At 40.4% G+C, this 25,113-nt stretch overlaps 1 protein-coding gene across 1 annotated transcript in view; it reads right to left on the bottom strand.

Moving 5' to 3' along the window:
- LOC117158660 (uncharacterized) overlaps window positions 1–25,113 on the bottom strand; it is a 267,429-nt gene that overhangs the window by 146,076 nt on the left and 96,240 nt on the right. The window lies entirely within an intron of this gene.

The following is a 25,113-nucleotide window of genomic DNA, read 5'->3' as shown; positions in this document are numbered from 1 at the left end:
GTAGGTAGGTATGTATTTCGCCTCGAGCGACTCCAGGTATAGCGGTACTCTTCGACTTCCCTCCCCGCGACCTCACCTGGTCCCCTACCCTAGGCTATACCACCACCTCGGTTCCAGCCACCTCTCGTTTCCCCTCTCTACACCTCGCCGCCACTACCACCTGGTCGAGTATCCTCCTCCACCTCTTCCTCCTTCTCCCTCTTCCGACCACTGTCCTGGTACCCCACGTTGCCCCTCGTTTTTCTACCTCCAAAGGTGGCCCGTGTTTCTCTACGTGTGTATACGTTCACGATGCTGCCGCTCCGCTGCCGTTGCTGCACGTGTCGCGATCCTACGACCACGGTCCTACGGAACCATCGTCCGTGTATCTGCCGAACGTTGTGTACGCCGTTTCCTCCTCTTCTGCTCTCTGCCTCTCGAGCAGAGCGTATAGAGAGTGTGTATGGCTCAACAACACGTACAGACGGTAGGTCTGCGGTCTACCGCTCGACGCAGCGTGCACGGCCTGCAGGATCTCTCAAGGACGTAGGCCGTGAGCTTTTCGGGCCTCGCTCGACCTACTGCTGGACGAGAACGCGCGCGCCGAGCCGGAGACTTCGATGAGCGCATAAGAAGGGTCCCTGCCCTCTGCGGCTGAACGGAGAACGGCGCGATCGTTTGGTTGGTTGGTCGGTCGGTTGCCTGGTGAGACGAGCGCAGCGTACCGTTTTCATGCGATGCTACGACCCCTCTGGGGAGCACACGTGTGCTCGCGGGGTGCTGGCGATTGCATTAACCCTTCAACGTGCAATTTTTCTCCCCTGTAACGTTTCGGCCAAAGGTGCGCGGAACTTTGATTCGAGCGTCGATCGGTCCGACGCTTTTTGTTTTTATTCGAGCGTGTGAGTAACGGTGATTTTTTTGAAACACAAATTATTTATCTCCGCGTTCGTTCTATAGGGGGTGTTGTCGGTTTTGAAGCGAATAATTGGAAACATTACAGGGAGAATTGTAGATTATTTGACACAGGTAGTTGAGAGCAAGTTGTAAAAGTACAGGAACGTTTAAAACAGCGTTCTCTAAAAATTGAGTAAAATTATAGGAAAGGAACGAACAAGACAGTTTATTACATTGTTAATTAAGTTTCGTATCGGTTCTCATCCTGCCCCCCTTTCACTTTGCTCCTAGAAATACGCGAGAGAAATATGGACGAATCTCGAACGTATCCAATTTATAAATTACGGCGATTGTTCGTACGTTGAAATTAAGTCAACGTATTTTCGTATAATCGAAGTAACGCGATAAAAGAGTAACATGCGTATACGTAAATTACGCATTACCTTTCTGTTTTCAGCATTTTTCATTTTCGCGAGTTTGGATAAAAACTGTAACTATGTACTCTATTTCGCCGAACAAGTAGTCTAAAAAATAATAGTATCTTCCTTTTCTAACACAGCAACAGGAATAGCCATTAACGTCGCACTACGAATATCGGACAAAACAATGTTTCGCTTCGTTGTTTCTCCGCGCTACGATTTCTCTTACGTATCAAAAATTCTTCCTTCTCCACGCGTTCGAAAACTCTTGAAAAATCCGATCGCCGACGAAGGAACTTGAAAAGACTTATGCAACGAACAACATGTTCGTATTCGCGGCTCTTTAACACGTTCATTACCAATACTTTGAAACTTAACGCAACGCAACCTATCTCAATTTAGATCCATTAGATCCACCGTTTCATCCACCAATAAATTTTCCGCTTGACAAGAAACTCGCCTCCATCGCCGATCAAACCACTCGCCTAAAGTGGCCTAAACTACAGCACGCGAAGGTGTAAATCGAGCTTCCAGCGGCACGTCTCGTCCTCTGCTACAGCTTCCTGTCGGGCGTTCCGCTTCGCGCCTCTCCGCTGCGGTCGCAGGAGCGCGTTTCAGGGCGCGACCGGTGATAAATCGGGCAAAAGGACGATCGTCGAAACGAGGGGATTCCATGGCTCGAGGCGCGCTCACCTCGCTTCTCCCGATACACGCGCTAAACTGGTATTTAAAGCGGTTATCATTTATCGTGAAACCGTTCCGCGAGACGGCGAGCTGCAACACTATGCTCGATCCTTTTTCCCCTCTTTCGCTCTTTTCTTTTTTCTTTTTTCTTTTTTTTTCTACTTTGTTTCTTTTTCGTGTTCTCGCGCACCGGCTGGCCCCTCGGCGCGTGCACGTGCTACCGGGCGATCGGTCTCTCTTGCAAGCGGTGCAAAGAGGAGGGAAAAAGCGGAGACGAAGGCGGCCACTTAATTGCGGAATACCAGCGCACGTGCACGCGTCGATAACGCGCATCCTTTCCGCTCCTCTGACATCATCGATCAGCCACCCTGCGCGATTCTCCCGCTTTTTGCCGCGGCCTCCGGTTCTTTCGTTCGCTCGCGCCACCGCCATTTTTCGCCATCACGGTTATTAGTCAGGATCGGACGGTATTTTTGCCCTGCGGGACACTGCAGATGCACCGATGGCCTCGGGACTCGTTTTATCTCCTTCGAGGATAGAAGAGATCGGCGCGAGGAAGATAACAATAAGCGTTCTTGGAGATATTTTTCGCCGGATTTTCCGAACATCGGGCTTGGTTATTTACGTCATTGTTTCTTTTTTAACGCGATCTTCGTACTCGGCGCCTCGGGTATCGTTCGTATTTTCGTAAAGACAACGTACGAACCGTGTCAGTTATTTAGTGTCTATAACACGGTGCGATAATCCGTCAACGAGTTCTTTACGAGAACTTCACCAGGTCCGATCGAACGACCGATTTCAAAATTTAGTTTAAAATTGTACGTTCATCGTTACGTTCTTTCGTTCGTCCAACTTTATGTAAATTCTTATATCGAACAAAATGAAGAGACTGGTCGATAGAAGATCGGCGTTAAACTTTCATCAGCTATTGCAGATGCTGTATAAAGTTTTAGTTTCGATAATCTAAAAACTGTACTTCTGATTATTTGTCTTTTAGTAACTTGGTACGCAATGTACTAATCGTAGCCGAGTATCGACACGCGTTGTCGATAACGTTTCGACTATACAGATTAGATTAAAAACATTAATTGCAAAATGTGGTATCTGTTGGAATACATTGGCGAGACAGCATATCCAATTATAGGTAGTTTTAAAAATTCATGAAACAGAAATCGAGATAAACATCGACCGATCTCAACTTTCAAATAAACTTCGCCGCTCTCCTCTGCTCTTCGCGTTATTCTCGTCTCTCGAATAGTCAAAGCAACGCAATTTATCTATGAAATAGGACAAAACGACTCGCGACAGACGCGTTATCTGCCAAAGAAACGACTTCGACGTATTTTGTGTTCGTTCGAGTTCGATTAAGACCTCGCGACGAAAAGAAGAAAACGTAGAAGAAAGAGAAGCAAGAGAAGCGAGATACCGACTAAGAGCGGTGGCGAGAGATAAAACCAAAGACGAATTCGTATTTCTGGCTGTTCGTTCTAATCTCGAACGTGTTACGCGCGTCGTCACGGTGTTCCACGGTGAATAATGGACACAAAGGACCTAGATCCAGCAACGAAAGATGGGTTCTACCCGCGAGAGAAACTGGTTCCTCTCTTTCGACCGAGTTTACGGGTTATTATTCCCGATAAATCGTCGTCCCGTCGATTATTAACGTCGTTAAGTTTCTCAGAGATATGCCGTTAATCGTCGAGATACATCGCGTTTTGCTTGGATGTCTGGATGACAAAAAGGCCGGGTGTTACAGTTTTAATCGAGAGAGTGGCGGTAGCAACGAACCGTTAGTTCTGCGCAACACTTTCCAACCAACAATGGTGAAATATCGAATTTAACCAGATACACCTATCGCCTCGCGTTACATAGTTAAACAAAAGTTGGTAGAATAGAATTGACCGACGTTGTAAAAAACCGACTGTTGAATTTTAAAGCTGGACGAGAGTAATCGCAGACGAAAGTTATATTAAAACGGACATTTCCGAAAAAGGAAGAAAACACGTCGTGCGAAACGTATTAAATCGAATGGGGTTTGCCTCTAAATCGCGTGAAAGCAAAATTGCTTCTATCAGAACGAAGAAACTCGCTCGATTCGTCTACTACGATCCACCTGCCTCCATCAACTTGAAACGGAACGACGTCGTTTACGAGTAATTAGCATAATACAGTTATCCTAGGAACTAGCAAAAATCCCAATTCAAATGCCATTTAACAAACGAAATAATACGACCAACCCCTTTCAATTCTCAACATCTTTCACTCAGTCCTATCCTTTCCATCGTGGAATTCCTCGAGCGATCGTCGCATTAATAATCGATGTTGTCCGACGAGAAACGAGCTCGGGTAGAAACGGTGTAAAAAAGGCGATAGCGGAGTAATTAGCTGGAAGGCCTATTAATCGTGTCCATTAGCCAAGTCGAGCAAATCTCCAGGGAGCTAGGCGAGCCGATCCGTCGAAACCGTCCGCGGTATCGACACGCTTCAACGAGAAGCCGATGTTCCGTTGTCGGATGATTTTTGTGAGAGATCAACGAGTAATATTCGCGAGTAAAGACCCGTACGACTTTCAACGCTGTTTCGCCGATGTCTTCCGCTTCCTTTGCTCGTTTTTCAAGCTGGCCTTTCTTTCCTTCGTCTCGCTTCCTCCGGGCAAGGGTAGCCGGTCCTGTGCACGAAGAACAGCACGTAGATATTCTTAATAACGTTAACGGTTCGTTCCGTACCCCTTTATGGTCATTAGTCCAGTTGCTTTTGCTAATATCGACCAGGCCACAGCTACGGTCTCAGCACAGAGCACTCTTGCGGCTGCTCGTTAGCAGCTCGAAACTACGAGTGTCCAGTTGTACATCCCGTGGCCTCTTGTAATTGGCCTCGAATAAACCGAAACGATCCGCGCGAGCTGACGGGCGCCGGAAACCGACGCTCGCGGTTTTCCGGATACACGATGACTCGGCAAAGTATCAGCTTGGCTCAAAAGTTTCTTTCGTTTTCTAAGAACGCGCAACATTTTTTTTTTTTTTTTACGTATGATCCTTAATTATGAATTACGACGATACGAATGAACGATGTATTTGTTCCATTGCCGCGAAATGGATAATTCTGACATAATTATATAAAATAGAAAATGTCGTGCGTCTGTTATTTGCTCGTGAAACGAAAGGAACTTTTGGGACGACCCAATATGTTTGAACGCCTGTGATAGGGAATTTTTATTTCACGCAGCGGGTCACAGAGGTATCTCTCTCTACCGTCGGAGTCAGACGGTGGATTTTTAGACATTTCCAGGAAACTCGGAATTACGAAAATGCACGGAATGCGGGTAATACGGAAAAATACGCGGATAAATGTCTTCTTGGGTGTCGTTCGTTTAATCGAGTAAAGAAGTAAATTAAGCGAGTTACACGGTTAGGAATTTGCATAAAAATCGGTTTACTTATCGGTTATGCGATATGATCGATGCGTATTCTGTTATTTGCTAAAGGAAGGTCGTAAATTAAAATAGATTGCCAGCAGAATTTCACCACATAGCACGCTATTAATGAATCATCGACGCTTGGCGAGTTTTTGCACGATGCACTCGATTCTAGAACATGGAACGCGGTGAATAATGTGTCTCCATTTCCACGAATCGCGTTAACGGCGGATACGAACCTTTTACTCGATCGACTTTCCGACAAATTTAAACATAAACAAAAATTTCGCAAAGTATTTCGAAAAATTATCGTTGCCTTTCGAGGCATTAAACTCTCCTGAGTACGCGCGTGTTCATTTCTCGTACAAACTCACTTTTTCACATAGGGAAATACGCAATCAAGCGAAATATTGTTTTATCTATGTTATTAGTTATTAGTTTGCTAGTCGAACCATACAGCGCTACTCTGTTTGGTGTGTTGCAAAAGAAAGTCATTATCATTTAAAGGATCGAGTGGAAAAGTGGAACAAGTGCATTACAAAAATTAAAAAAAAAAAAGAAGCAATATAGAATATATTTCTTTGAGGTGATTTGTCATGAATCTTCAAGTTTCTATCAATACGTTGAACGTTTTATCAATAACGGAAGTATATCGATGAACAATTCCTCGATGAAGACATATATCTACAATCCAAGAAATTATCACGTTCGTTATTGGCAATCTCGATTTAGGAGCCAATTTATCCGCACTTACTATGAATTTAAAATATGCCTGTTTCTTACACGACACGCGACAAGATATGAATTTTCATGAATGTCCGCACTCTGATTGCAAGAATGTCTACACTTGCGTGGCTCGGTGTTTTAAACATTGAGATTCGCCCCATTTCTAGCGACCATCGTAATAATCTCGCTATCGCAGGTACGTACCATTATCGAATGTTTTATGCTTTCGACGATCCTCGTTAGTTTCTAATTGTACCGCGTGAATCGTCTCTGTGCTGTTTCTACAATGGCGAAGATGTGTCGAAACGGAGAAAGGTATAGATAATGATAAGGTTCAACGTTCGGTATACTTTGCGATTGTACGTAGAAAGTGCTCATTGTAATTGACTGTACAATCTAACGTAGTTAGTATTATTATTGGATAATTATTGTTATTAGTAAAATTAGAGAAAACAAGCTTTTGTAAATTGGTATTAAGCTTGAAGGTTTAAATGATCCAGCGAAACAAGTAATTTTGAAATATTCCGCTGATTACACGGTAGTGTAACTCTTCTTCTTTTATTCTTTTTAATTTTTTGTTTTTATTGATTGTAATCGCATAAAGGTTTTTTTCGAGGAACTTTTTCGTCCGACTTACTTTTACAACTTTTTTATTCATGCTGGACGTACAATGTGAATAAATTATCGGTTTATATACGATACGAGTATTAATGGGATTGATAAGCAGACTAATTTTAAACGGATCTCATTTCTCAATTTACAACCGAGCACCGTTTATATGTCGTAATGAATTAGCGATATCTTAATTAGGATTAATAGATCTCGTTCGTGATTTATATTCCATGTGTAGAACAATCGCGTGGAGTTATTGACTTTCAAATTAAACAGCTGATCACCGGTATCTTGTTTATTTCGTCTGTTCCAGTTCCTTTTTCCAACGATTTATTTCAGCGATTTCTCTCGATCGATACGGTTCGTTTTTACGATTTGCGTTCAATTTTTAATTAACACTACAAACAACGTGATATTTGAATATAACTACTTTTATAGATACCGACTGAACGTTTGTATTCGCAGAGGAAATAAATCCAGAACCATGTAATTCTCAGTAGTATTTTCTTCGTCATCGTAAACAAATAATTAATTAATATTCTAAAAATGGGATGTTTCGCTAAATATAAAGACAGGTTGGACGATCGAATAATTTCAAGAAGAATCCGCAAAATAATTACTGCTAGAAAATTATATGAAAAATAGATTTTCCAGTAACGGTATGCAGAAATACAAAAAAAAAGGCAGAATATTCTCCGCTCAATTACTCGAATTAATTTACCGATCAAAACCTCGAACCTTAATTAAACACGAGCCAATAAAAAACCTCCTCCTACCAGACATTAGGAATGCGATAGATCGAAGAAGCCTTTAAACTTGAAACTCCACCAACGTAACCACTACCACACAACGTTTCCTACTACTGAAATCATTAACCCTTTGACTGCTATTAGCGCATACAAGGCGCTCAACAAGAACACACTTCGTGTACTATCGACGCCTTCGGCCGTCCAACACAATCCCTCGTTGTACCGTCTCAGCTATATCCTACGTTAAACCAAGTTCAAATAAACCGTGTCGAGTCGATAAGTCCCTTCTATTAGTAAAATTGGTCCAATTGAAGCAATTCGTGGCTCTCGTGCGAACAGCCAGTAGCTTTCGTTTCAAAGGATAACGGCGAAACTCTCGGCGGCTAGAGGCGCGCCTTCCAACGTTGCGTGGGAGTTGTTCGTCTAATTGTGGATCGTTAAAGGAACGAGCCTATTGCCGCCAGGCTGTTGCAAGCGAGCCTCAAAATCGTTGGCGTTTCCGGTGAACGACCAACGCGTTTAGCCTCGATCCGGCTGCACTTGCCTTGCCTCTACTTATGTACAAGTACGTACACGTATCTCACTGATGTTTCAACGTCGTCCAGTGTTTCCTTGTGTTTTTTCCAGCTCGAGTATGTTCTCGTTTGTTTGCGATTATACGAAGGGTTACTTATCGAGATTAGGATAGGTCAACGCGTTTAACCGAAAAACGATGAAAAGGGGAGAAAAATACGACTAGCGACAAAGATCGATCGCGGCAGAATACGAGAGGATCGTTGCTGATACGTGCGATCCTGTCGAGTATTTTCCCCGAGATACGAGAAGTCCTCTTACTTGTAGAAATGAAAGATGGCGATATAAAGGTTCATCGGGGTTGAATGGCAATTTACATGGAAAAATCGAACGTATCTAATCGGTCAACGATAGTCGAATGAAAATCCTCCAATATCCTTTTGACTACCTGTTTGACTCGAAACAGGTGAACACGATGTATCGATGGTGTATCGTGCACGTGGCCACGCGATCGTTTATAAACGCGACACGCTCTTCCGTTATGATCGCGCGTACACGGCGTAAGCGGCTCGTTATTTTAATGCAATTAGGTTCAAAGGGTTTTGCAAAAGGAAAGACGCTGACCAGATATACGAGCGTCACCGCGCGAACGCTCGCTACAGCTACCAGGAGAACCAGTTCCTCGGCCAGATGTAACAGGTGAATCGTTAATTGACTACGGACCTTTTTGTAGACGCGGCAACAGCCCCTCCGAATCGACCACGACCGATTTACTACTATTGCTGAATCGCTGTTTCATCGGTAGCTTATGTTCCTTTAGATTTCCAACCAGACCCGGATGAATGGAGCCTTAGAGGGAACCTGGTGTATTTATGCGAATGCGTGGCCGAAGGAATATAACTTTACGATATATTTTACGATGCAAAACAGCCGATGGATTAAGGTGGTTGATTTTATTTGCAGCCTTCTTTTATAGCGAATCAGCGTTATATTTTTTGCAAGCAGAAGATAATAACGAAGTAACGATACACGCGAACAAATCGATCGACTTCGCTTAAATTAAAAAGCTAACGATTTCGCGTTAGTCAGGCGTGCGTAATGAATATTCAACGTCTCGTGAAACGTTACGTTCGTAAATTCATCTATCGTAAAGCATAGATAATTGTAAATGCCATGGAAAATTTAGAGCAACGATGCCTGCGGAATTGTGCGATCGCGTGGAATTTTTATTTCTCTATTAGTAAGTTAATCAAGCAAGAGTAGCGAACTTCTATTTATAGATATTCTCCAACATTTCATGCTAATGGATCTCAAAGTAATTATACATTAGTTTGGAATTCAAACGGCGTAACCTTATTCAATAATGGTTCGTCACTGAGGAACGTATCGTTTTTCGTTGTAGACAAGAAGATTTATTACCACGCAACCTACGCGTTTAACTTGATTGTTGAGCGAATGATGTATTCCTAGCCTTAATTATTTAATTACGGCAACGGATTACTATACCTTGAAATAGAAAAAGGTAGAAAAAGATTTAACGACATTCCGCGTTGAAAAGAATACAATAAATATAGCCTTTTGTTCGTTCTTTTCTGATATTAAAAACCCGCTAAAGAGAATAAGGCTTTGGATGCCATTACAATCTTCGTAGGATTCAATTTCTATTCAAATCGTTCTATTCAAACAGTAATTAACGTAAAGTAATCGTTCTATAGATACGAATTCTTAACGTTATATCAGAACGTGACTATAATTTCTTCGTGCAAAAGATTCTTTCAACTTGCTACCCTTTCTCTTACTACGCTGCAATATTCCCAACGCTTCACGGAAGAACGTAGGTCGCAACTAATTTATTTATAATGGTAGCTTCCGAAATGGTAAAGGGCTTCGGTTTAACGTTACCAGGTCGATACGAAACTCCCATCGAACTTCGAACCCCTTGGTTCCAATACCTAAAGTCGTTGTACACTTTACGAAACAGCTATTTTTATTAAGATCATTTGATCGTAAAGTTGATGTGTTCTATAGTATAGGAAGATGACCAAAGGCTGTATCATTATTGCTTTATATGTTATGTGAAACATATTATATGTTTTATTTGAATAGAAATACTTCTTTTCCATAAAATGTAGAAATACACCTATGGATGTCATTTTCATTGGAAGACTTCGCTGTCAACCGATTCTTAGACTTTAATGCAGTTAGTCAAAGTCTCTCTTTTTGCCAGCTGTGTAAATAAATATCAAATACATAGCGTTAATGAAATGAATCAAAGATTTTAACACATAATTTTCTGCAACACTTAACCTATAAGACCTGTACATAACATACCTAGAAATGGAATAAAAAATGTTTAATCGATTTATGTAGATTCTGAGATCACTACTTTCAGTGTGGAGTATGATTTAGTATCTCTTTAGAATAGATACCTTATGAGATCAAATTACTCGTGCGTAACAAGTAATGTATCTGGTTAAATTGCAACAATGTGCGCAGAATGAATGTATGTCGGACAATATGTATAACACAATAGGGAATTATTTATGAATATACTGTTCGTATGTCGATTTATTAATTTATTCGTGCGAATGTTGTTTCGAATAGAAAAACCATATGGATACCTTTCGCGAGAGAAAGAAAGAGGAATATAACTTCGCATCTTATTATGATTTTTCGTTGACGTTAACAACACATTTTACAACATGATACGATATCTTCTGTGGAATATTTCTAATCAACGTGTCCAATTATATTTGAGTTGTTTTCAAGAGAAATATTTGAGTCACTCGTAAATATCAAATCGTACGATCAGCGACTCTGCTACAATTCGTGACTACTGTGGATCCTTAGAATCGCAAATTCTTCTTTCGACGCTTTGCATATCTTGTAAAGTGATGATACATCGCTAGCACAATAACAGCATAACGAAACGGTAAATCACTCGAAATTTCGGAGCTTGCTTTTAGTTATTCGTAGCAATTTGGCACAGAGATCTCTGTTATCGAACAATCATATCGCGTCACAAATTTTTCTTCGGTATCAGAAAATATTCCCGTCTTATTTTAAAAGATACGATAAGAAAAGGACGAAGGTATGGATAACTTTCATATTTCCATCAATATCCAGGATACTACACTATTTCCGAGTATCAATTTCCATCAATAAATTAACTTGCAGTACAAAGTAGAAAAACGCGAAGCGACTTACGTAAAAGTGAAATCCCACGCGTCGCAAAAGAAAACTTCTTATCTGTTTTAAGCTTCTTAACTAAATGAATTAATATCTAAACCTTTTTATTCTCCGGTATTAAATATTCATTTCTGGTAGAAATGAATTTCCCTGGCAGGCTATAAAGTTATAAGGCGACTTAAAAATTGACCGCTACATATCACAAGAAAATCTTGATAACAGCAGACAGAAAGACGTCTTATTTCTATAAGGTAGACGACGACTTGAGTCGTAGGTTCTACCGAATCATGCGAACCATAACTAAATATAACCTGTCTCGCTATGGAAAATTGGCTAACTTATGTGACCACGAGATACCGAGTGACTGATACTGCTCGTTACTTTATCAATTTTTACACGTTCTCTGTGTATGTTCTAAATTAATCGAAAACCAGTTTTCAAAATCGTAAATAGCACCGATTTACCATTAGTCGATGACTTATGTATTCCAGCCAGACCACTGATGTCTTCGACTATTAAGCTTAATTTAAGCAACCTTAAATTCGTCTGGACGTGTGCGTCCAGGAACTGAAAGCGTTAAAGGTAACAAAATCTTCGAAACCAGTTTTCAAAATCATAAACAGGGCCAGTGAAGCATCGTTCCCATCGCATTCCATTCGAATCCACCTCTTCCATTAAATACTAGTAATAACCAAGTACGTTGCGGATTAATGTAGATTCTGTGGCGTACGAGTCCAAGTGTTGTGTATAGCGGCTTGCGAAAGCGTTTTAACATTTACAGAAACTTTTTCTCAATAGGTAAAGTGTACAACAAATCTAATTTACATAGAAAGATACTAGTTAGAAATGTGCAATTCAGGAAATTTATGCAGGATATTTAAATTATATGCATTACTTAGATCGTACAAGATATCTATTATAAAGGTGCAATTCGAAAAGATTGTACAATTGCTTGAACTCTCTATTATCCGTTATATCGATAAACAATTATTTTGCGTTAATTCGACAAACATTGAATTCTACGAAAATTCTCAATACTCTTTCCTTTAAACGTATATAAGTATTTATAGATACATAAATTTACATCAAGATTGGAAGCTGCGAGCTACTATTTGAAATTGTAAGACCAACTTTGCCCGTATTATAAATTTCCCAACCTTATCGTAGTGTTCACCATCGAGGTATAATTAAGTCTCCGTTTCACGGAATTAATAAATAAATAATAATAAGCAACAATAACGAGATAGAAAATAGCAAATAAGTATCGAATGTACAAGTTTCTTCCGTCTTTTGCCCACATGTTGGGTATAATATTTTAACGCAATTTTTAATAAATTTAATTTATTATACGATTAAATTCGAATAGTTTATTAAATTTACGAACCGTGAAAGTGTAACGATAATTGCTACTGTCTTCCGTATTCTTGATCGTATTCTAAGAATTGTCGAATTACCAGTACGAGTATACTTCCTAACTACGTTTGCACAGTCTATGGAATTATAGATAGCATTTTGAAATAGTACAATACGTAATAGTTAAATAACGTCTAGTATAATGCTCGAGCTTCGATACAATCATCGAATAACAAATGCAGCTGGCTTAAATTATTATTTGCTTTGCGTTCAATTTCAGTCCGAATGGTAACTGTAGCATTAAAACATAATATAAGATAATTACAATATTATAATGCAATCGTAACAATAAGAGGAATTCTCCATTTCCCAACTAGCGCTTCACGGTCTTTATAATATTTCGCAAAAATACACTTTTCAAAATCCCGATGAATCGCGATTAATTACCTCTCGGATAATTGTCTATGCCGGCTCGCATAAAATTCAACCAGAATATGAATTATAGCAGCTCCGATGTCGTAAAGAATTCCAATCTGCCAATGCTAGTTCTTTAACGCGCTCCGGTCGATTCTTATTTTCTTATCTGAACACATCACCCGGCTTCATAGAAACGCATTAATTATAAATCTGTTGGTCGAGATCAGCGTTCAAAGTTACGAGGAATTCCAGTCTGTAGCAACATATTCTCAACTATGCTATAATCGAGTTCTGTTTCTCCATTAATGTGCAGATACCTGAGTGTAGCTCGAGACCAAAGAGGAAAAAACGTATATCATTAAGTATATAATTTACGTTGGTGTTGGTCGGTTGTAAGGTGTTCCAATTCGCCATTGCTCTCTACTGCACCTTAATCGAATTCCATTTTTTCCCATTAGCACATGCGTTAAACACTTTATAAAGCTGAAAAAATGGCGCGTTGCTGCACGTAATTTTCAAGGTTACAACATGTGGACCTAACTCGCTGTTACTTGTTCTCCGCTACGTTCTAAACTCGAGTCTAATTCACCTGTCGTGCAACATGTTACTTCTCGCGTATCGTGGTACGTGTCAATCCAATTCCCTTTTCAATATTTTCGAACAGGTTACAAAGCGTCGTAGTCCCTTGTCACATTTTATTACACTTGCGTTCTTTTTATTTATTTTTTCTTTTTATTAATATCTAAACACTTTAGACAGCTCACAGCAAGATCCCTATTTTTGCAGCAGTACGAATATATTTCACAGTATAAAGAATATTCGTTACGAAACTTGTAGTTTCGCGCGATTTGTATTCTCTCGCGAATAAGACGATTAGTTCTTCTGCTTAATAAGGAGAAATAATTTTTCTATCTCCGTTTGTTGCCAATATTCGCGAATTTCACGATGCACCGTTTAAAAATGACAAGGCATTTCGAGCTGCCGTCTGCCACGCTCGATTCCATTTCCATTTCCTTATCGACAATCAAATTAATTCCATTTACTCCAAGTAAGATCTCTATCTCTACTCTGCACACCGATATTCGCAAAATTTACAGCAAATATCCATCGTAAAGCGCATCGTAGAAAATCTAATCGCTGCTCTGCCCGCACTCTACTCTCCATCTTCGTGCTAACGTTCGACCACTGCACAATGCCCGAAATAACATAAATCACGAATCGTACAACTTCCAAGCTTCCAAGCTGTCCCACAAATTACAATTTCACTCACAATCTGAAAGTACTATCTACACGCTTCAGCCCAATTCCATTTTTCCACAAACTCTTTACGACTCGAAAGAGTACACATCCCATAGGCGCGTAATTTCCAAGTTGCAGGATATGCCCAATCAACTGCTTCCATACGTTCGACTCGCATTTACCCTCTACCATCCCAAACACTTTAGCCTGTTCCAAATAACATATATCACGCGTCGTATACTTGGCAAAGTAATAGTTACACCCAACGATCCTCAGATATCGCCTCTCTCCTGTTCACCATTCGAATTCCATCTTTCCCTATCAACCAAAACGATTCGAAAACGAAACACAGAAACGCGTCTCTCGTGTGTGCATAATTGTGCAAGCCGCGAGAGCTACAGGTACCGATCGGCTATTAGTCATTTCGCCTCGTGTTGCTCGTACATGTACACTACGGGTCAAATGTTTCGGTACATCTACCACACTCGATGATTACGAGGAGAGAAGCGTGATAAACTCATTTTTGTCCATTTTCCGACTTTAGTGTCAATCTACGATGAAACAAGAGAATTTTAATATGACGTATGGTATTCGTGAAAGCATCCATGTGCATCTACCATAGGAAATCTTTATGCACGCGTTATGCGTCCACGTTATACGATAAAACATTTTCCATTAGCGTTCGAATAACGCACGACTGTCAACGATCGTGTTGGTAAAATGTAAAACTAAATCCGAGGATGTTTGTGGAGCGTGAGCACGTGTGAATTTTTACATTCGTTTCAAATCTTACCGGTCTCATCGTGATTCTGGTGTCTCGTCTCGCTGCGAATGAAAGCTTAAAATGTTTTATATCGCTCCTATGATATACAGGGTGTCCGACTTTGATTTATAAATGCGAGTTACTGCTCAACTACGCGCTACGTGTAATTAGTTATTTCACAGATGGACACGCAGAGATGGTACGAAGGTGACATACGATTTTTTAAATGGAATCGTATAGTTAGTCTCGATGTTGTCTATGAAAAAAATTATTCTTATTTATGTCGAGAAACTATTTATTTTGCAAAATCTATCGTACGGAAGAAGAGGCGAACGAACAGAAAAATCGTGTCTTTTTTGCTTTGTATTTCATAGGACGGATTTTACGAAATGGAAGTTAAAGATATCCGCTTAAACTAGAGATTTTTCGACATGAACGCGGCAATAATTTTTTTTACAGGGACGATGTCAAGACGAATCGACCGGCGCGTTAAAAGACACATGATTCCACTTTTAAGAAGACGTCATATCAGCTTCGTACGATCTCTACGCATCTATCTACAGGAAACATAATTACACCAGATTCCTGTCCTCCACGGAATCATTAAATTCCAGTCTCAATTCCAGTAATTCACATTTCCAGATGAAAACCGGTCACCCCGTATATTCATAGAAAGTTTCTGCGAATATTCGAGCACTTTCATGAGCCATTACATTCGCGACAATTCGGGTATCCAGACGTCTGCTAGCAGCGTACAAAAATTAACAAATAACCGCGTCAGAATGTTGAAAAATATTTCAACCTGGCGACAGGTTCGTATTGAAACTTATCCTGTCCGATGGAGTTGGTCCGTGTTTTCCAAGAAGCATAAATCATCGCGAGTCGCAGCAGCGAGCGAATTGGAAAAATTCGCGGAGGAATTCGAATAGAACAAATGGCCGGCGGCTGAGGTGACCGATCGAATCCCATCTTTCGCCAGTGTCTAAGCGTAGAAACGGCGGAGAATATGGGTCACCGATCGTATAGTCGAGACCAGTTTCCAAAATCATGGGGGGGTTCCGGTGTGTGACCACGCCGTGAGCCAGGTGCAACAGGTGAGTTTAAGCCCCGACAGTGCGCGCCGTGTCCTACCCGCCAGCGCACCGCGAACCTGGTTCGACCAATCGCACAGCGAGACCTACATACGCGCCTCCACCTCGCCGTTCCCTTGGAGAACATCCGACAGGTATATACTCTGTTCGACGTAACTCGCGATACCGTTAAGAAACCGCCGGTGGTTTCAGTCGAACGGAACTCTTGCCGAGCAGACGCTTATAGTCCGCCTTCAGGTGTGGTATAAGCACTTACACATAGATACGCCAAAGTATTCGGTCGTACAGTCGTAGGTATATTTTATGAATATATTATGTAAAGCGTCGTACGCGAAACATTTTGAAATTTAATTAGCTGCACCGCGATTATACTTGCAAGGTTTGAAATAATAAACGTAAACATAGGAGGCGTAAAAGATATTAGGTTGTCCGAAAAGTTCCCTTCGTTTTATGAGGAAATAACAGACGCGCGACATTTTTTCTTTTCTATCGTTTTATCGAATTGCGTACGATCCTTCGCTTCGTAGTAATAGAACAATGTCAACGTTGTAACACATGTTTTTCATTGGAACAGCCTGCAAAGTCTGCAACGTGAGTCTGACTGAAACAATCATTTACAAAATGCACGGAGCCAGGGAAGAAGGCACACAATACGACGGAAAGATCTGATAATAAAAATAACAAAGTCGCAGTGCGACGGTCGATAGAAAATATATAAACGAGAGAAGAATTTAATTTTATCATATTAACATAGAATTATATTCTTATTACGACGCGGGATCCTAAGCGTGCTAACGCTTGTGAGCGAACGCGTGTCTAAAAAGCTAAAATAAATTAATTTGCCTACAGATACTGTACGCCTATAATCTGTTGTTACGGATAACAGAAGACCAGTAATCAAACGAAATTCAAACCACAAAAGGTTAATAATTTGCTTGTCTCGAGCTGGCTGAGAAACAGAAAAGAAATCCTATTACAAAGGGGGTTGAATCTCGTCTGTGCTCTTGTTGGTCCCATTAAAATCTCTCGAGATCATCGTTCCACTGCTCTTTCACGAGATCGCGGCTCGTTAACGTATTCCCCTGTAGGTTCGGTGTCGTTTTATTTTCTCGTTTGCACCGAGTCACGCTCTCCTCATGTTTTCCTCTTCGCCTCCCAGCATCCCCGTATCGTCTGCCTTTATTTTTCTCTCCCCTTCATTGTACCGGTCGATGCTGTTTCTCCATGCTTCGCTGGCCAGCACCGGTGCTCTCGCGGTCGGAAGCATGCATTTTCCTTCGTTTCGTGTCCGTGTATTTGTAACAGCGCGAGAGCACACCTAGTGAAAAGACCTTCGCCACAGCCGTTCGTCATGCTGCACGTTCGAGTTAGTTCCTGTTGATCGCCGCGAGATACATCTCGGATATTATTGGTTCAACCAGGGTAACCATTTCTTTTCACCCCTGAAATAATTGTTATCACGTGTTGCCACGCGTTACCGTTGCTCGCGATACAATCTGACGTCGCGTTACCAAATACTTTGTAATTTTCGTTTAAATGCATTTGTTGCTGTTAAGCTGGCCTTCGCCGCGAAGGATTTGAAACGCAGAACATTAGGTTTAGTAAAAGTTTATTTTATGCGATATGTTCTTTGCGAAGCGGCACGATAAAACCTACACGTTTACGTGATACGTAATAAAATTATTTTTAGTCGCATAAAGCAATTGTATGGAAATGGATGAAGACAATTATTCGTGTGGAAGATGGAGCATGCTGGCCGATCGTTTGATAATAATATTCAGAATGAAGAATACGAAGAGTATAAGAATAACAAATTCAAATTAACCCTTACTGTCGAGTCTTGATCAAAGCAAATCGATAAAGCAATAAAGTATGTAAAATTCGTTATTATCAATTTAATATTCTCTATCGAAGTCAAATATATAACAAGTTTGTTTCCAGCATATCAGATTGTTCGATATCTACTAATGCGTCAAATCCTATATAATTACAAAGTGTAAAAGATAATCTAAAAAGCGACAATTTATGGCTTCCTGAAACGCGTTGCTGGAAACGCATTCCGCTTGAATCAGCCAGGTTATCAGAACTCTACTTACTCCGATATCGCTTCTTCATATTCGAAATATTCTGAGAACATCGCTCGTAATTTTAATTACTTGCGTATCGTTTCTTTATCGATGTTCCCCGGAGAAATATTCAAATAGAATCCAGGAAGAGGATTTTTTTTAAGATACCCTTCGAATCTTGAAATATAAAAATCTTCCAATAAGATAGAGAGCCTTCGCGAGTGCCCCCTTTTTTAGATAAAAGTAGCAGATTACTTGGAACGCGACTCCGTTTATCCTCGCTTCGACTAAAATTCTAATTACCCGCGACTGTTTCAACATCACTGGAAAAGAAAAAAAGAAACCTTCTCACGAACTCCCGCTATACACGAAATCTAAATTACGCCAATAAATATCCCCGCAGCGAAACGCCACCATTCACGCGCGAGCCTAATACAAATCGTAAGGTTGAAAAGCGATTTAACACGCGCTTACGCAACTGATTTACAACCGATCGAACCGATGTAACGCACCTTTGCTCATTCACGACCGCAATTAAAATTTATTTGGGCCGACCATTTTCCATATTCCAGCCTGGCAACGCCATTCTCGTCCAGCTCCGTGCTCGCAATTAAAATTAGCGAGATCGAGGCGAAGCAGCGTGTCGTTCGAGGTTGTTCTACCCGCGGTAATTAGTCCTATTCGCGGCTAAAACCGGGATGTCGTACTCAGGAGAGTTAGCACCGGTTACGGAAGTCTCGCTCGGAGATCACACGGATAAAACGCGCTAACTACAATTTCGTTGGTTTCCTGATTTCAACATTTTTACGATTAAGAATTTCGCTTTAGTCGTCGAGAAGCTTAAATACGTTGGAAAGAAAATGGCAGAACCGCGAGAGCAACGATCACGGCCGTTCCATTTGCTCCGCGAGATTAAATTCTCGTATGCAAGACGATGAAGAATTCCTCTATCTTTATTCCTTTCTTCCTTCTTTTTTTTTCTACATTTTCTGCATATTCACGACGAGTACGAGTAATTATAATTTCGCTGTGTAATGTTGTTAAAGTGATTAGAACAGTGTACGTGTATAAATGTCGAAAAGAACGTGGAGGTTTAATTAGTAGAGTGTGTACAAGATAAATTTTGTTTGGTTTATGCCAGTGAAAATGGCATAACTGTGCTATAACTGTATGGAATTTCTTTTGACGTGAAAAGATGTTCCTCTTACGCGTAGAATTTTAATCGTGTTCCTCCGACGTATCGATGTTTCGAGCAAAACTTATTATAATTAAATAATTGTCTCGAGAAATTTACGATCTGTGTGCTGCTATTAATTTGGAAATAATTAACTGTTATATGATATAACGATGATCAAATATTAGAATAGTTAATAATTTACTTAATTTAAGAGATATATATTTCGTACTTTAACGTTAATCTACTACATAATTGAACGCGATATTAATCGAAATAAAAGATATTCTCACGGACTGATTATTACTGGAACAATCGTTTTATCGAATTTTTGTTGTTTCGCGTATTATTCGTCTTCTAATCGTGACTGTTTATCGCGATGCAACTAAAATTTTCTCCTTTTTTGAAGCGTGACAATTATTTCTCCTCATTACGACACGCAGTCTTAATTTACGTAAATTGCGGTCTTACCAACTAACTATCGAAACGATTTTATGTTATAATTTTGTTGCTTTATATATACTATGTGTTCGGTAATTACAACCGTAAGACAACTGAGAGATCATTTTTCCACGTGTTGTAAGCGTAACATGCAGATTCTAATTTGAGAAAAGAGATAATTTAGTAAGGGTGGATCTTACAAACTGATTACTATTAAACATAGCGATTCTTTATTACAGCTTTGTTGCTTTATGTACCACTTAATTGGTAATTACCAAGCGATTAAAGCGTTAATTTTCTTTATCTTTCAAGGACAGCAACTATTTTCCCTTAATACACCTTAATATATTCCACGTTAGAAATAAAACGAAGCGTCTCTTGCACAATTACGTATTAATTAACAACGTTAGGGATTCGACATAAATGATAAGAGATTCCCATTTGCAGATAATTCTCTAATCAGTTAATTCGTAATTGACAGAACTGGTGAAATTTCTCAAACGCGTCTCCTCTTTAAATTTCTACACAGTTCACTTCTACTTGCTTTATCGCCAAGTTTGTTACTACCATTACGCAAGAAAATTTATTAGCCTCGATAACTTTATTACGAATATCGCGATTCAGTTCCTTTTATTGGCTCCAAAACTTAATCACCATCGACCAACCTCTTACAAATTTGCTAAACACAGTAACATCCTCTGAAAGCCTAACAAAACATCGAAGAGAACATCATCTGCCTCGAGACTAATCTAAACAGAACGAGACTGATTGTAGAACAGTCGAGTTCGCTATTTCCGTTTCAACTATACTCGCACATAGTTCCAGCAATATAGATGCGATTTTTTCGCTTTGCATAAATCATTCGCGTTCCCCGTAAGGAACAGGGAAATTTCTCTCCTGTCACGTACTGCTCGCTCCATTCATGACAGAGAAAGAAGAAGAAGAAAAAGAAGAAGAACAAGAAGAAGAAGAAGAAGAAGAAGAGGAGGAGGAGGAGGAGGAGGAGGAGGAGGAGGAGGAGGAGGAGGAGGAGGAGGAGGAGGAAGAAGAAAAAAGCCCTGTGATTAACGTGAACATCCTGTGTATTAGCGCGATCGTAAACTGTTAATCCTCGAATAAGGTTAACCACTCGAGAGATACGGTTATAATTAACCGACTTGAAACGCACCGGGGCTTCGGTGTGGGTAGATCGATCCGTGTTTCATTGCGTACAGCTGAGAACACCGCAGGTAAAGATATTTGCAAATATGACTCAGGTATCTTTTTTTAAAGATCACGTCTCGATTGAATTAACGCGCGCAGGAAACAGTTGCAAAATTACATTACGGCTTAATTGGCACAACACCGGAATAGGAATTCTTATGTATTACAAGTAGACGAGCAGATGTTTCCGAAATCGTGGTACAATCGAGAAAGAAATGATTCTTTGCGCGAAAGTAAGTCGAAGGTATGGGATCGAGCGTTTTCATACGGTGCTTCGTTTTCGAGATAATCGAAAATAATGTTCGAATTTCCGGTCATAAAATCATTCGAAATACATATCCGAACGTTGATTCGAGTTACGTACGCGAGACCATTGACCAAGGACAGAATAGACGCGACAGTGAATTGGACTTTGGTGTCTCATGTTCCGAAATATCGACCTCGAAAGCAAATCAGAGATCGGTTTAATCATTTATTAAAAATTTAATAATTATTGATCTGAAACATTTAATCTATTAATTTATAACATTTAACCCATTAATTTAAAACGTTCAAACTACCATTTTATAGCATTCTCACTACCGATTTATAACAATTATTCCACTAATATTGAACAATTATCCTGCCGTAACGATAAACAGGATTAATTTGCGATATATAATGGGACCCGAGCGTAGTCACCTCCCCGTGGTGGGTCCCGGTAATTGGCACCGCTTTCCAAATATTAGCATCTCGGAATATTATTCTGACTATTATTCTATATTCCAACGATAAATATAACATTTCATTTTGATATTAGAAACATATCGCTACTTGTAAAACGATTCACGTACCAATATTCCCAAGTGCTACTATTCGAAAAACGATATCAAGCTAAGAACTACTTTAATACAGTTCGGTTTAAACCACCAAAACACACCCAAGAGAATTTTGGATGACCTAGACTGGGCTGAAGCCCTTGCGGGAGCACCGTGGGACGACATGAGACACCGTGGGATAGCGTAGTATGCGCGCGTCTTAGCTTCAATTAATTATAAACTAGATATAAAGTAGGCATAATCTACGATGTATATGTAATGGTTCTGTGGGAGATAAATGATGTATGGTTTACACCTTACTTCTGAGTTTTAGGTTCTAAGTGTCGATTTTAACTCTCTGCTTAGACAGGCAACGTGGGATGTGTACGTCTTAGCTTTAATTAATCAGAAGATAGATCGGTAAATTATTAGCGCCAATCGTTGGACACCGTGGGTAGCGCGTTTTTTACTCTCAATCGATTTTAAGATAAGTATATCTAGGCTGAATCTGTCGTGCGCGCTTTTTCTACCAATATACACTGTCCAGCTTATCGTTCTAATACTTCGTTGTAATGACAGAGTACGCGGTTCTATATTTTTTATATATAGGTTTCGATAAAACCATACGAGAACCATAGTTTTGATTGAAACCACTGAATCGTTGAAACCACTCTAATCGAACCACTATACCGGAATCGGTAACGTGACAGGAAAAAAGAATGGCGGAGGTTCCACGGGTGATCCTCGAATTAATATTAATATCAGTTCGATATTAACTTGTTAACAGATGCAAAATAAACAATCAAATATTATTACACGAAACGTGTTAGACCGTAAACTCTTCTCTTCCTGTAACTTTCATTTATACTCAGGCAGCTGTAACTAGGATCACACGAGCGACGAGTAGCGATTTCTCGCGTGCTCGTGCGATCGAAAGGATTCAGGATACACGAGCCACGCGATTTCTTGTGGCGCTGATCATCCGAGTAACTAGCTATAGCCAATGTTCGTCTCGAATATGGGTTAGAGAAGCTGTGAAAACCGATCGACGAGTTTAACGTTAACGCGGTGCTTGTACCGTGATTTTTCCCGTTCTGCTTTACGAAGACGGATCGCAGCTAATTAGAAGAGTCCCGAGCCAGCTGCGTTTATCGTGTTTTCCTGCGTTTCGTTCGACTCGCACGATACCAATTCATGTTCGTGGAATCATGTTACGGTAACAGGGCGCTTCGAGAGTTTGATCTATTGGCGCTCGGCTTTCCATTTCCCGAGAGTTACGTTCGATTTTGGACAAAGCGGATAATTTGTTCGAGTTTCTCACATTTTCAACAGAGATCGATTCGTATGCCACGTACAATTACTCGCATTGGTAGTCGGGCGTAGCAGAGTATTTCTGCATTTGTTGTTTTGCATAAAGGTAACGATTTGATTAACCAGATTTATTCTTTCGTTTCTTTCAGATATTAACGTTGTTATTAATAAGATTAACTGTGTCGATATAATTAACTGTGTAAAGCGGTAAAGCAGATTGCGACCGATGTTCACGCGATCTTCCATCCTCACGAACGTAACTAAAGAAACGTCTATTTATTCACGTACACGACGTAACTAAAAAAAGCCAGGAATAAAAATTTCTTTCATCCTCCAAATACGATAATAAGCAAAAATCTTCGGATATTTTATAAATCTCGCGTATTGTACGTATTCCGCGGATTTACGCATCCTTAAGATCCTCGATAATCACAGTCTCCCATGAAACCTAATAGGAAACTTAGAAATGCAATATAGGTACTTCGCACGGAACAATTCTATCTCTCAAAATTACATCCGAAGAACTTATTATTAAACAGGTTATTGTATAGTGCTACGAATTGAATACACCGTGAATTCTTACGAGTAGAATACGAATGCATGTTATTTTAGAAACGTTTAGAAAGTCCTAAAGCGGCTGACAAAAACCAAAGGATTTACGAATCAGGACGTAGGCGCGAGAGAGACGGACGACTTGGAGCTGCATAAAATCAAACAACTTTGAATATCATCCGTGAAGCTGCATTATCCGCGAGTACCGTAAAGCGTAGATTAGTAACTGGCGGATTGCATGGTCGAGTTGCAGCACGGAAACCACTCTTTGAAGCCGCAAAACAAAAACAAAAGGCTACAGAAAAGGCAGTGGGCTAAAGGAGCATGAGAACTAAACCTTAGAAATCTGGAAAAACGTTTTACAGAGTGACGAATCGAAATTCCAGTTGTTTACTACAAACAGGCGAGTTCTTGCGCGTTTACGTAGCGACCAAAGGATATTGCGGCAATCTATCGCACCTATGATTAACCCTGAACTGTGTGATATCATTTATTTTTATTGCACACCGATTACGTTGCTTTAGGTTCGGCTACTTAATTTCAAGGTTACTTAGATTATTTCTAGGGTCTAACTTCAGGTTGCTTCGTCCGAATTTAATCCACGTCCTGTATTTATTTTACGAAACGCGTGATACAATGGAATATTATACGACAAGTTCGACGATTTCTTATACTAGCAAGTATAGTAACGAGAATTTTCAGGTTCATTCCAAATGACTACCGAGCCTCGAACTCTAGAGATACGTAGATTGATCGAACATCCGAGATCAGGCCACGAAATGCCAAGGTTTAGAGAAGACACATTAGACAACGTGTCCTGACGATATCCTTCGAATTAGCTAAAATTGTAAAATTCTAAGATGGCAAAAGAACAGTCTGCAATCTACTAAACCACGATTTATTACTCCTCCAATGTTATCAGAAAATGCACAAACTCTGTGTTATCGGTAAACCATCGTGCGAAAGAGTTCCGATAGCAAACTTTCAGTCACTGATACGTACAATACTCGAGATGACTGCACCTGTCCGTAATTACAAGTTCTGCTGGCTCTGAATGAAACTGCAATCGCCAAACACGATAGAAACGTAGAGTGTACGACATCCTGCTCGAAATTATCCGAAACTATAAAATACAGAATGATAAAAAGAAAGGAAAAATATTTTTCAGAGACGCACTGCTATTGGTAAACTATTGCGTAAGAGACTTTCGATAGCAAACTTTCAATCGGTAGTACACCTAACACTCGAGGCGAGTGCACCTGAAACACGAGCTCCAGCATCGATCACGAAACGCGTCCGGACGTCGACTCGCGAGCGGTAAAGCTCGTACCAATAAGCGTGGTGCTCGGCATATCCTCGTCCTCGTCCGAGTCGTCGTCGTTGTCGTTGTCGTCGTTGTCGTCGTGGTCTTCGTCGTGGTCGTCGTGGTCGTGGTCGTGGCTGGGTTTCTCGAAGACAGCCGAGATGCTTCGTACCGATAATCCTGTCCCGCTGAGAGACTCGATGCTCGAGGTCGGTCCATA

This window comes from Bombus vancouverensis, chromosome 5 (genome assembly GCF_051014615.1).
Source record: "Bombus vancouverensis nearcticus chromosome 5, iyBomVanc1_principal, whole genome shotgun sequence".
Taxonomy (NCBI): Eukaryota; Metazoa; Arthropoda; class Insecta; order Hymenoptera; family Apidae; genus Bombus; species Bombus vancouverensis.
Note: the sequence above shows the minus strand (reverse complement) of the source record. Positions and strands in the feature narration are given on the sequence as shown.